Genomic DNA, 12,466 nt, shown 5'->3' with positions numbered 1-12,466 from the left:
TTGTCTCGCTGTTGTGATATAGTCCATTCTGCTGGTGCAGTATTATGATCCTCAAGTGTTTTATTTATTATCCTATGGTTTAGCACTAATTGTAGAACTGATATCATAGACCAAATACTTGCAAAAAATTACTGGTGATTTGAACCAACCACATTACTAATCTAAATCTATAACCCTTGGAGCATGAACTTACTTTCTGTTTGCTTGTCTTTCCTGATGTAGTAAGTGCTGGTTTCTTTAAATTTAAAAAAATCATGGGATGCGGGCTTCGCTGGCTGACCAGCATTTATTGCCCATCTGTACTTCCCCTGCAACCGCAAGAAATGCAAAACTTGCGCCCACACCTCCCCCCTTACCTCATTCCAAGGCCCCAAGGGACACTTCCAATCCACCACAAATTCACCTGCACCTCCACACACATCATCTGTTACATCCGCTGCACCCGATGTGGCCTCCTCTATATTGGAGAGACAGGCCGCCTACTTGCGGAACGTTTCAGAGAACACTTCTGGGACACCCGGACCAACCAACCCAACCACCCGTAGCCCAACACTTCAACTCCCCCTCCCACTCCACCAAGGACATGCAGGTCCTTGGACTCCTCCATCGCCAGATCATGGCAACACGACGGTTGGAGGAAGAGCGCCTCATATTCTGCCTGGGAACCCTCCAACCACAAGGGATGAACACAGATTTCTCCAGTTTCCTCATTTCGCCTCCCCCCACCTTGTCTCAGTCAAATCCCTCAAACTCAGCACCGCCTTCCTAACCTGCAATCTTCTTCCTGACCTCTCCGCCCCCACCCCACTCCAGCCTATCACCCTCACCTTGGCCTTCCTCCACCTATCGCATTCCCAACGCCCCTCCCCCAAGTCCCTCCTCCCTACCTTTTATCTTAGCCTGCTGGACACACTTTCCTCATTCCTGAAGAAGGGCTGATGCCCGAAATGTCGATTCTCCTGTTCCTTGGATGCTGCCTGAACTGCTGCGCTTTTCCAGCAACATATTTTCAGCATCTGTAGTTGCCCCTGAGAAGGTGATGGTGTGCTGCAATTCGTTTGCTGTAGATAGACCCACAATGATGTTAGGGAGGGAGTTCCAGGATTTTAAGGAATGTCAGTAGATTTCAAACTTTGGATGGGCAGTGGCTTGGAGGGGAATGTGTAGGTCTTAGCGTTCCCATATATCTGCTGCCCTTGGCATTCTGGATGGTAGTGTTCGTGGATTTGGGGCAGCATGATGGCACAGTGGTTAGCATTGCTGCCTCACAGTGTGAGGAACCTGGGTCTACTTTTAAGTGACTGTCTGTGTGGCGTTTGCACATTCTCCCCATATCTGCATGAGCTTCCTTAGCGTGTTCCAGTTTCCTCCCACAGTCCAAAGATATGCAGGTTGGGTGGATTGGCCATGCTAAATTGTCCAGGGATGTTTAGACTAGGCTGGTCATGGGGAATGCAGGGTTAAGGGGATAGGTGGCGGGCAGGGTCTTCGTGGGATGTACTTCAGAGGATTGGTGTGAACTCGATGGGCCGAATGTCCTGGTTTCATACTGTAGGGATTCTATGACGGTGCCGTCTAAAGGGCTTCGGTGAATTTCTGCAGTACAACACATAGATGATGCATACTGCAGGTACTGAGCATTGTTTAATGCTGAAGCTCATTGTCTGCTTTTTGTTTCTGGCCCAGAATAATTTTGGACTTGGGGGTGGCCTGTGTGTTTTTCCATGCTCTCCCTGTGTATACCATTTGCATCAACAAAATAGATGTACTTGGAAGAAAGAATGAAAGCAGAAGCTGCACCAAGATAGAAACAGGGAAAAAATGAGAGCTTAGGGTCAAAATCTAGATTAGAATGGATAATTTTTAAAATTATTGTATATATCACTGCATTATTCTATTTCCAGCTTTATCCATATAGCTGTATTCTGATTTTATATAAAATCTATAATATTGGATTTCCTTTAGGCATCTGTTTATGAATATCAAAAACCTCCAATCTTCCTTTAAGCACACAATTTGGAGATGCCGGTGTTGGACTGAGGTGTACAAAGTTAAAAACACACAACACCAGGTTATGGTCCAACAGGTTTAATTGGAAGCACACTAGCTTTCGGAGCGACGCTTCTACATCAGGTGATGAAGGAGCAGCGCTCCGAAAGCTGGTGTGCTTCCAATTAAACCTGTTGGTCTATAACTTGGTGTTGTGTGATTTTTAACTAAGCACACAATATTGTCTTTCATTCTAGTACCAATCCAAAAATACTAGATTTATTAAATTTAATTGTATGATGTATCATGATGAGATTTGAATTCACCACCAAAACGTTTACACTTTGCATCATTCTTCTTAAGCTATCCACTATCTTGAATGGGGATTTCAACTGAATTCTAAGCATTGCATTTCTTTCTTTCCCAATCCCCTAGCTGTTGGTGGTGAATCAGTGTTTGGTGAAGTCTTTGCTATTAGGGGCTAGCGATGACTTTTTGTTTAATCTAAAGACTTGAATTTGAAATATGCTTTTAGGGTTTGTCGGAGAAATTTGCCCAATAGGTTAGGGATCACAAAACACAGCTCCAAGTGAAATTAACAAACAGTTTATTGCAAGCAATATCACTGGAGGAGAAAACAGACTAGCTGACTTTTTTTTTAATTTAAAAAATATACTTTATTCATAAAATGATTTGATGGTCTGTACATTTGGTCATGCCATACATATGTCCACATTTACAAACACAGATTCGAATTTATCCTTGTCATATACAGGTCTGTGCATTTTTCAATCTTATACATATATTTGGCTGAGGCATCAGCAGAACCCAAAAAACGTCCGCATGGGCCCCCTGTTCTTCTTTAGGCAGGCCGATCTTACACGGTGGTCTTTCTCCACCGCGCCTTGGCGGCAGCTGCCCCAAGCTTCAGCGCGTCCCTCAACACGTCGTCTTGGACCTTGGAATGTGCCAGTCTGCAACACTCAGTCGGGGTCAACTCCTTCAGCTGGAAGATCAACAGGTTTCGGACCGCCCAGAGAGCGTCCTTCACCGAGTTGATGATCCTCCAGGCGCAGTTAATGTTCGTCTCAGTGTGAGTCCCGGGGAACAGGCCGTAGAGCACGGAGTCCCGCGTCATGGCGCTGCTCGGGACGAACCTCGACAAGCACCACTGCATTCCTCTCCAGACTTCCTCTGCATAGGCACATTCCAGAAGGAGGTGTGTGACAGTCTCGTCCCCCCCGCAGCCACTTCGAGGGCAGCGTGCGGTGCGGCAGAGAGTCCGGGCGTGCATGAAGGATCTCGCAGGCAGAGCCCTTCTCACCACCAGCCAATCCACGTCTTGGTGCTTGTTGGAAAGTTCTGGCGATGAGGCATTCTACGAAATGGCTTTGACAGTCTGCTCAGGGAACCGCTCGACAGGATCCGCCCTCTCCTTTTCCCGAAGGGTCTCAAGGACGCTACGTGCTGACCACTTCCTGATGGACTTGTGGTCAAAGGTGTTTTTCCTCATAAATTTCTCCACGAAGGACAGGTGATACGGAACGGTCCAACTACTCGGAGCGTTCCGCGGCAGCGAGGCCAGGCCCATCCTTCGCAACACTGGGGACAGGTAGAACCTCAGTACGTAGTGACACTTGGTGTTTGCATACCGGGGATCCACGCACAGCTTGATGCAGCCACACACAAAGGTGGCCATCAGGGTGAGGGTGGCATTGGGCGTGTTTTTTCCCCCATTGCACCGGTCTTTGTACATTGAGTCTCTTCGGACCCGGTCCATCTTTGATCTCCAAATGAATTGGAAGATGGCCCGGGTGACTGCAGCGGCACAGGTCCTGGGGATAGGCCAGACCTGTGCCACATATAGCAATACTGAAAGTACCTCACACCTGATGACCAGGTTTTTTTCCCGCGATGGAGAGTGACCGTTGCCCCCATCTGCCTAGTTTCTGTCTCATCTTCCTGATCCGCTCCGCCCAAGTCTTGGCACACGCCCCAGCCCCCCCGAACCAAATACCCAGCACCTTCAGGTGGTCAGTCCTGACGGTGAAGGGGATAGAGGATTGGTCGGCCCAGTTCCCGAAGAGCATGGCCTCGCTCTTGCCTCGGTTTACCTTGGCCCCCGAGGCCCGTTCGAACTGGTCACAGATGCACACGAGTCTGTGCACAGACAGCAGATCCGAGCAGAAAACAGCGACGTCATCCATGTACAGGGAGGCTTTAACCTGTAGGCCCCCGTTGCCAGGAATAGTCACCCCTCTCAGGCTCGCATCCTTCCTGATGGATTCGGCAAATGGCTCTATGCAACACAAAAACAAGGCGGGTGAGAGGGGGCATCCCTGCCTGACTCTAGATCTTACAGGGAAGCTATCTGATTCCCACCCATTGATTGAGACTGCACTGACAATGTTGGTGTACAGCAGTCTGATCCAATTTCCGATTCCCTCCCCAAAGCCCATTTTGGAGAGGACATCCCTCATATATGTATGCGATATCCTGTCAAAGGCTTTCTCCTGGTCCAGGCTGATGAGGCAGGTGTCCACCCCCCTGTCCTGCACGTAGGCGATCGTATCCCTGAGGAGTGCAAGACTCTCAGAGATCTTCCTGCCCGGTACAGCACAGGTTTGGTCTGGGTGGATCACCGATCCCAGAGCAGACCTGACCCGGTTGGCGATGACCTTTGACAAGATTTTGTAGTCTGCATTTAACAGTGAGATCGGTCTCCAATTTCTAATTTCCTCCCTCTCCCCCTTCCGCTTGTAGATGAGGGTGATGATGCCTTTCCTCATGGATTCACTCATGGTACCTGCCCAAAGCATACTGACATACACCTCCAGCAGGTCCTGGCCGATCAAGTCCAAAAGAGCGGAATAAATCTTGACCGGTAAGCCGTCGCTTCCGGGAGTTTTATTCTTTTCGAAGGACTCGAGGGTCTTGGTCAGTTCATCCAGAGATAGCGGCTGGTCCAGCCTCTCTCGTGTTCCGTCATCGAGGACCTCCGTGAAAACAGACTAGCTGACACAGAACTGACGGTCTGCACAGAGAATTTGATTTCTCCTCCCAGAGCTGAGGATGAGACCAGTTTTATAGTAATGCTGCACAATGACACTGATTAAGAAATGGGAAAATACAATGTTTCTGAAAATTGAGTGATTTAGTTGTAAGGGTGCTAATTGGAAAACAGTTTATTGATGAATGTCCTGTTCCTTCACACAATGCAACATCTTGAGAGAGGTTCTGAGAGAGGTTGCTGAGGAAATAGTTCTGAGAGAGGTTGCTGAGGAAATAGCAGAGGCATTGGTTGAGATCTTTCAAGAGTCACTGGAGTCAGGAAAGGTCCCGGACGATTGGAAGATGGCTGTAGTAACCCCCTTGTTCAAGAAAGGATCAAGGCAAAAGATGGAAAATTATAGGCCAATCAGCTTAACCTCGGTTGTTGGTAAAATTCTAGAATCCATCATTAAGGATGAGGTTTCTAAATTCTTGGAAGAGCAGAGTCTGATTAGAACAAGTCAACATGGATTTAGTAAAGGGAGGTCATGCCTGACAAACCTGTTGGAATTTTTTGAAGAGGTAACAAGTAGGTTAGACCAGGGGAACCCAGTGGATGTGGTCTATCTGGACTTTCAAAAGGCCTTTGATAAGGTGCCACACGGGAGACTGCTGAGCAAGGTGAGGGCCCATGGTGTTCGAGGTGAGCTGCTGGGATGGATTGAGGATTGGCTATCTAACAGAAGGCAGAGAGTTGGGATAAAAGGTTCTTTTTCAGAATGGCAGCCGGTGACGAGCGGTGTCCCGCAGGGTTCGGTGCTGGGGCCACAGCTGTTCGCATTATATATTAATGATTTGGATGAGGGAACCGGGGGCATTCTAGCGAAGTTTGCCGATGATACAAAGTTAGGTAGACAGGCAGGTAGTACTGAGGAAGTGGGGAGACTACAGAAGGATCTAGACAGGTTGGGAGAGTGGTCCAGGAAATGGCTGATGGAATTTAACGTGAGCAAGTGCGAGGTCTTGCACTTTGGCAAAAAGAATATAGGAATGGACTACTTTCTAAATGGTGAGAAACTTAATAAAGCCAAAGCACAAAGGGATCTGGGAGTGCTAGTCGAGGATTCTCTAAAGGTAAACATGCAGGTTGAGTCTGTGATTAAGAAAGCGAATGCAATGTTGTCTCTTATCTCAAGAGGGTTGGAATATAAAAGCAGAGATGTACTACTAAGACTTTATAAAGCTCTGGTTAGGCCCCATTTGGAGTACTGTGTCCAGTTTTGGTCCCCACACCTCAGGAAGGACATACTGGCACTGGAACGTGTCCAGCGGAGATTCACACGGATGATCCCTGGAATGACAGGTCTAGCATATGAGGAACGGCTGAGGATACTGGGGTTGTATTCGTTGGAGTTTAGAAGATTAAGGGGAGATCTAATAGAGACGTACAAAATAATACATGGCTTTGAAAAGGTGGATGCTAGAAAATTGTTTCTGTTAGGCGAGGAGACTAGGACCCGTGGACACAGCCTTAGAATTAGAGGGGGTCATTTCAGAACGGAAATGCGGAGACATTTCTTCAGACAGAGAGTGGTGGGCCTGTGGAATTCATTGCCACGGAGTGCAGTGGAAGCCGGGACGCTAAATGTCTTCAAGGCCGAGATTGATAGGTTCTTGTTGTCTAGAGGAATTAAGGGCTACGGGGAGAACGCTGGCAAGTGGAGCTGAAATGCGCATCAGCCATGATTGAATGGCGGAGTGGACTCGATGGGCCGAATGGCCTTACATCCACTCCTATGTCTTATGGTCTTATGGTCTTGACAGTATCATGGTTCCATTCATCTTCACAGGTAGGTGTTAAAGTCAAGTGGTGAGGTGCTTCCATTGTCCTGTGGTGCCTGTCTATCTGTCCTACTCTTTGTGTGGCTTTGCTGTTGCTGGGTTGTGAAACTGCCCTTAGGGCTTTGAGCCTCTTGTCATATCCATGGGAGCTTGAAAGCATATTCCATTGTCTGCGTGCCATCTGATCCAGTTTGTGAGGTGCTCGGGAATTCTGGGTGTCCTGGTACAATTTGGCCAATTTGCTTTTGTGGATCTGTCATGGGTTAGCAAATCTTTTCCCACAAGGTTTGTGGATTATCCTGTTGTCCCTCTGGTCCTGTTGTTGCTGTTCAAGAATAAGACTACAAATACATCTCCATTCACTCTGATTCTTGCATGTCCCCACTTACAAATTTTGATTATTTTCACTATTAATTGGTGGGGTGTTGTTGTTGGATTAGCACTGGCCATTTGTATTTGCCTTCAAGAAGATGATGAGCCACCTTTTTGAACCACCACAGTCCATGGGTGTAAGCACAACCACAGTGTTTTTAAGAAAGGAGTTCCAGGATTTTGACCCAGCAGGAGTGAAGAAACAGCAAGCTAGTCATAATTCAGGATAATTTGTGGCTTAAAGAGTTTGGAGGTGACAGGGGCCCCAATCATCTGCCATGCTGACGTGCTCGGTGGTAGAGGTCATGGTTTGGAAGGTGTTGACCATAAGACCAAATGAATAGGGAGTGAAAGCAGGCCAATCATCCATCAAGTCTGATCTGTCATTCAATGTGCTTTTGGCTGATTTGATAAACCTCAACTTCACTTCCGTCTTTTTCCTATAACATTTGATTCAGATACTGATCAAAGATCTGTCTATCTCTGCTATGAATATACTTAACAAAGAAGCCTCAACAGCCCTCTATGGTAAGGAATTCCACTTAGAAGAAATCCCTCCTCATTTTGACCTAACTGGGCAGCCTCTTAACTTATGCCCAGATTAGAGTGGTGCTGGAAACGCACAGATCTGAGGAGCAGGAAAATTGATGTTTTGGGCAGAAGCCCTTCATCAGGAATCAGGAGCCCTTCATTCCTTTCCGATGAAGGACTTCTGCCTGAAACGTTAATTTTCCTCTCCTCGGATGTTGCCTGACCTGCTGTGCATTTCCAGCACCACTCTCATCTTAACTCTAATCTCCAGCATCTGCAGTCCTCATTTTTGCTTAGTTGATTTTAGCTTATGCCCTCTGGTCCTAGACTCTCCTGCAGTGGAAACAATTTTCCATCTGCCCTGTCAAAGCCCCAAGAATGTTGTATATATTTCAAGAATGGTGGTGTATCACCTCTCATTCTTCTAAACTTCATACCCTGGGATCAACTGATGAACTTTCTCTGGGTATCTCTAGTGACCTTTGATGGGGGAATCAAAACTTTGTGTTCCAGGTGCCTTGTATAGTTGTAGTAAAACTTCATTATTTTTCTACTCCATTCACTTAGAATTAAGGTCAAATATTCCATTTGCCTTCCTTATAACCTGCTGAACTTATATGCCATTTTTTGTGATTTATGCACAAGGATTCCCAAATCACTGTGCTTAAGTTTTTGCAGTTTTTCTATTTAAATAATATTTGGCACTCTCTTCATCCTGCTAAAATGCACAACCTCTCATTTTTTCACATTTATTCCATCTGCATAGTTTTTACTCCTCTGCAGACTCTTTTATGCCATCCTTGTCACTTGCCTTCTCATCTATTCTTGTAATATTCATAAATTTGGTAACGGTACATTCACCTTACTCATCCAAGTCATTAATAGACAATAGACAATAGACAATAGACAATAGACAATAGACAATAGACAATAGACAATAGACAATAGATGCAGGAGTAGGCCATTCTGCCCTTCGAGCCTGCACCGCCATTCAATATGATCATGGCTGATCATTCCTAATTAGTATCCTGTTCCAGCCTTATCTCCGTACCCCTTGACTCCACTATCTTTAAGAGCTCTATCCAATTCTTTCTTAAAAGAATCCAGAGACTGGGCCTCCACTGCCCTCTGGGGCAGAGCATTCCACACAGCCACCACTCTCTGTGTGAAGTAGTTTCTCCTCATCTCTGTCCTAAATGGTCTACCCCGTATTTTTAAGTTGTGTCCTCTGGTTCGGCACTCCCCCATCAACGGAAATATGTTCCCTCCTGCCAGAGTGTCCAATCCTTTCATAAGCCTATACGTTTCAATCAGATCCCCTCTCAGTCTTCTAAACTCAAGGGTATACAAGCCCAGTCGCTTCAGTCTTTCCGTGTAAGGCAATCCTGCCATTCCAGGAATTGACCTCGTGAACCTACGCTGCACTCCCTCAATAGCCAGAATGTCTTTCCTCAAATTTGGAGACCAGAACTGTACACAGTACTCCAGGTGTGGTCTCACCAGGGCCCTGTACAGCTGCAGAAGCACCTCTTTGCTTCTATACTCAATCCCTCTTGTTATGAAGGCCAGCATGCTATTAGCCTTCTTCACGACCTGCTGTATTAATATACATTAAAATAATTATGGATACTACACTGATCCCTGTTATGCACCACTAGTCACAGTTTGCCATCCTGAAAAATCCCCTCTTATCCCAACTTTGTCTTCTGCTAGTTAGCCAATTCTCTCTCCATGCTGATGTCATACTCGCCACACCATGGCTCTAATTAAGAAGTCGAAAGGGAGGGAACTTATCAACCACCTTATTTTAATCCAAATACATGACACCGTTTCGTCTTAACACATCCTAGTTATAAACTCTTAAGAGAATTTCAATAAATTTGTTCAGAATGATTTCCTCTTCATGGATCCATGCTGAGTCTGATTATACGATGTATTTCTGGAAGCTCTGTTCTTATATCCTTTATAATTGCCTCGAACATTTTCCCAATAACATGTATTTTAAGTTAACTGGCCTATATTTACCTGTTTGTTTTTGTCACTTCTTTCTGAAAAAAGGCATTATCTTCGTAGTTTTCCAGAATCTTGCATTTTTCCAGAATCTAATGATGCTTGTAAAATTACTACCTATGCATCCACTATTTTTAGTGCTACTTTAATAACTCTGTTGCAACAAGTCGAAGGGATCTATTGACTTTTAGCTCCATTAATTTTCCAGGTACTTTTTCTCTAATGAGTTATTTTTTTAATTTCCAGTCTTGTGTTTTTTTTAAATTTGATAACTCGTGCCATTGATATTTTTTTTAACTTTGTTTCATTACCCCTGTAAACATACCATTCAGTTTCATGAGCGTGTCCTATCATTCAGTTATAAAGGGGGTTGAACTGACTAGTCAGTCTCAAGTAGCATCTCACTACCTAGTATTAAGCAAGTTCAACAAGAACCAGAAACACATAATCATACAATGAGACTAAATTGGACTTTTGAATTGTATTTACAAACATTTTAAACCAATCACTTCCTCTAAAATGCAATTTTAAGGTCTTGATATGCTGTATAGACATATAGAAGTTCTATTTATTGTCGTTTCTCACTACCTATTGAAATATGAAGCAAGTGACTGGATTTGGCTATCTTTAGTACGTTTTGCAAAGTTGAGAATGTAGTTTACATCTGTTCAAATTAATGCTGGACAGTACATATTTATATACGTACATTTTAAGAAATAAAAGCTTCATGCAAAGTACATTGGGTGAGGGTAATTTTAATATTAATTATCCATAAACTATATTCACAAATAATAATGGAAAATTGTCCTTCAAAAGTATCATATGACAAAACTATCAATACTCACTGCTATTACTCCAGTAGACCTGTTTGCAACTTTGGGAGTCACAGATGCAGAATAATGGAGAAGTCTAGATGTTTTGACAGTAATTCAACATTTCTCCAAAGATCATACTATTCAAGTCCACTCAAAGTTTAGTCCTTAAGCATTCAGTTAATGACATGGAGGTGCCAGTGTTGGACTTGAGTGGATTCTGTCTACTTTGAGCTGGCAGTTTCTGGTATCGATAGTAGCCATTCAGTTATTCGACAGTGATTATTTGCACCATGTATCAGTGTATTTGCATTCAATTGATTGCACCTGCTTATGTCCCATCTCCAGAGTACCAAATGGAGATGAAATGGACTTGGGACCTGCCTGCTGAAGCACGTTGGTTCCACACTTCTTTTCATTACATATGGAGCATAAAGGAAATGTGGATCTGAGGCCTTGTGCAACAAAAAGCAGGAACAACTTAGAAGTGGCTTGGTAGGTGTAAAAGCTACCTACCCATCGGCTTTGAAGAATGTGTTTTGGCATGCCCCACTTCAGGCAAGGCAGTTTCAATTTTCAGGAACTGGAATCCACAAATGAGCCCTATTTGTTGAACCACACTATTGCCATTCTCAACTAATGTCTGAATTGGGGACTGCTGAAGCTTTCTTTTTTCAAATCTGGTAATGATGGGAACAATTACAACATTTAATAAGTGTTTAGATGAACAATGGACCTGAAACATTTTTTTACAAATTTCTTTCTAATCATAAAATATTCTCTCTGTACAGTGACTAGAGCAGTTCAGTTCTATACATTCTTCGCACATTGAAAACAAACATTGGGGTCTGACTTTCTGTATAGCTACAACAAACACAACAAGCACTTTGTAATTATGCAAAGTACTATTTACATGTATTTGAAGCATTAGGAGGATCCAATAACTGAACACACCCCCACTGTATTTTGGCAGAAAGATCTTAGACATTAAATCTGCTTTCTCTGTACTAATGTTGCCAGACCTGCTGAGTTTTTCCAGTAATTTCTATTTTTGTTCCATCTTTAATGAGCCCACATTACCCTTTAATTTTTTTCTAAAGTAATTATGAAATTTGTTAACTTCAATAGCACTTGCAGATACTTCTGTTGTGGCTTTCTATTGTTTTCTGACTGGCCATTTAGATTGTTTTTCACTTTACCTTGCATTTTGTGCAAGCTTTTTCTTTAAGCTTAGTGTGTTATGTATGTAATTGGGGGTGCTGCCCCTTTAAGACAGCTGTTCAGGTGATTAGAGGAGCAGAACTTGCAGTCTAGGGAACTAGCTTTGGAGGTGTGAGTATCATGAGGAAAGTGTTCCTGTTCTGATATGCCATTTGTCTGGTTCAAAAAGGAAGCACCATCATAACAAACGGCGAGAAGAATGGGATCCAGTTCACAAACTGTGCGTAAACAGTCTTTTTTTGTCCAGAGAGGATGTCATCCAGAAAGGGTGCAATATTAAGTATGTAACATTGCAGACAAAAGTCGCGGGGAGGCTCGTGTTGTGGGTAAATCCAGGAAAGAACGTATGCTAGCACAGCCAGTGAGGAAGCAGCCAAAATGGAGATGGTTCAGCAAGGGGACCCCAGTTGAAAATGGCTACTGGACTCAAGTAGCAGGAAAACTAAATGGCAGACCAGTTTGGAGTAGTGGGATTGTTTGAAGATTCAGAAAATGAACTTTACATGGAGCACTTCAGTTCCTTAAAGGTGAACAGAGGCTGAGGACGTGGTACTTGTTTTCTTAAGTATCTCTGGATCAAGACTTTTGCAATTTTAAGGAGTCTGCTACGCAACAGAAACAGGCAGAGACGGCATTCCAAGAGCAAAATGTTAGAAAATTATTTCACATGCAAGCCACTGATGATTGCAGAAGGTTTG

General features: G+C 44.2%; 1 protein-coding gene across 1 annotated transcript in view; it reads left to right on the top strand.

Annotated features, from left to right (window-relative positions):
* Window positions 1-12,466, top strand: part of LOC140467340 (6-phosphofructo-2-kinase/fructose-2,6-bisphosphatase 2-like) — a 90,485-nt gene that overhangs the window by 17,064 nt on the left and 60,955 nt on the right. The window lies entirely within an intron of this gene.

Source organism: Chiloscyllium punctatum, chromosome 45 (assembly GCF_047496795.1).
Source record: "Chiloscyllium punctatum isolate Juve2018m chromosome 45, sChiPun1.3, whole genome shotgun sequence".
NCBI lineage: Eukaryota > Metazoa > Chordata > Chondrichthyes > Orectolobiformes > Hemiscylliidae > Chiloscyllium > Chiloscyllium punctatum.
Note: the sequence above shows the minus strand (reverse complement) of the source record. Positions and strands in the feature narration are given on the sequence as shown.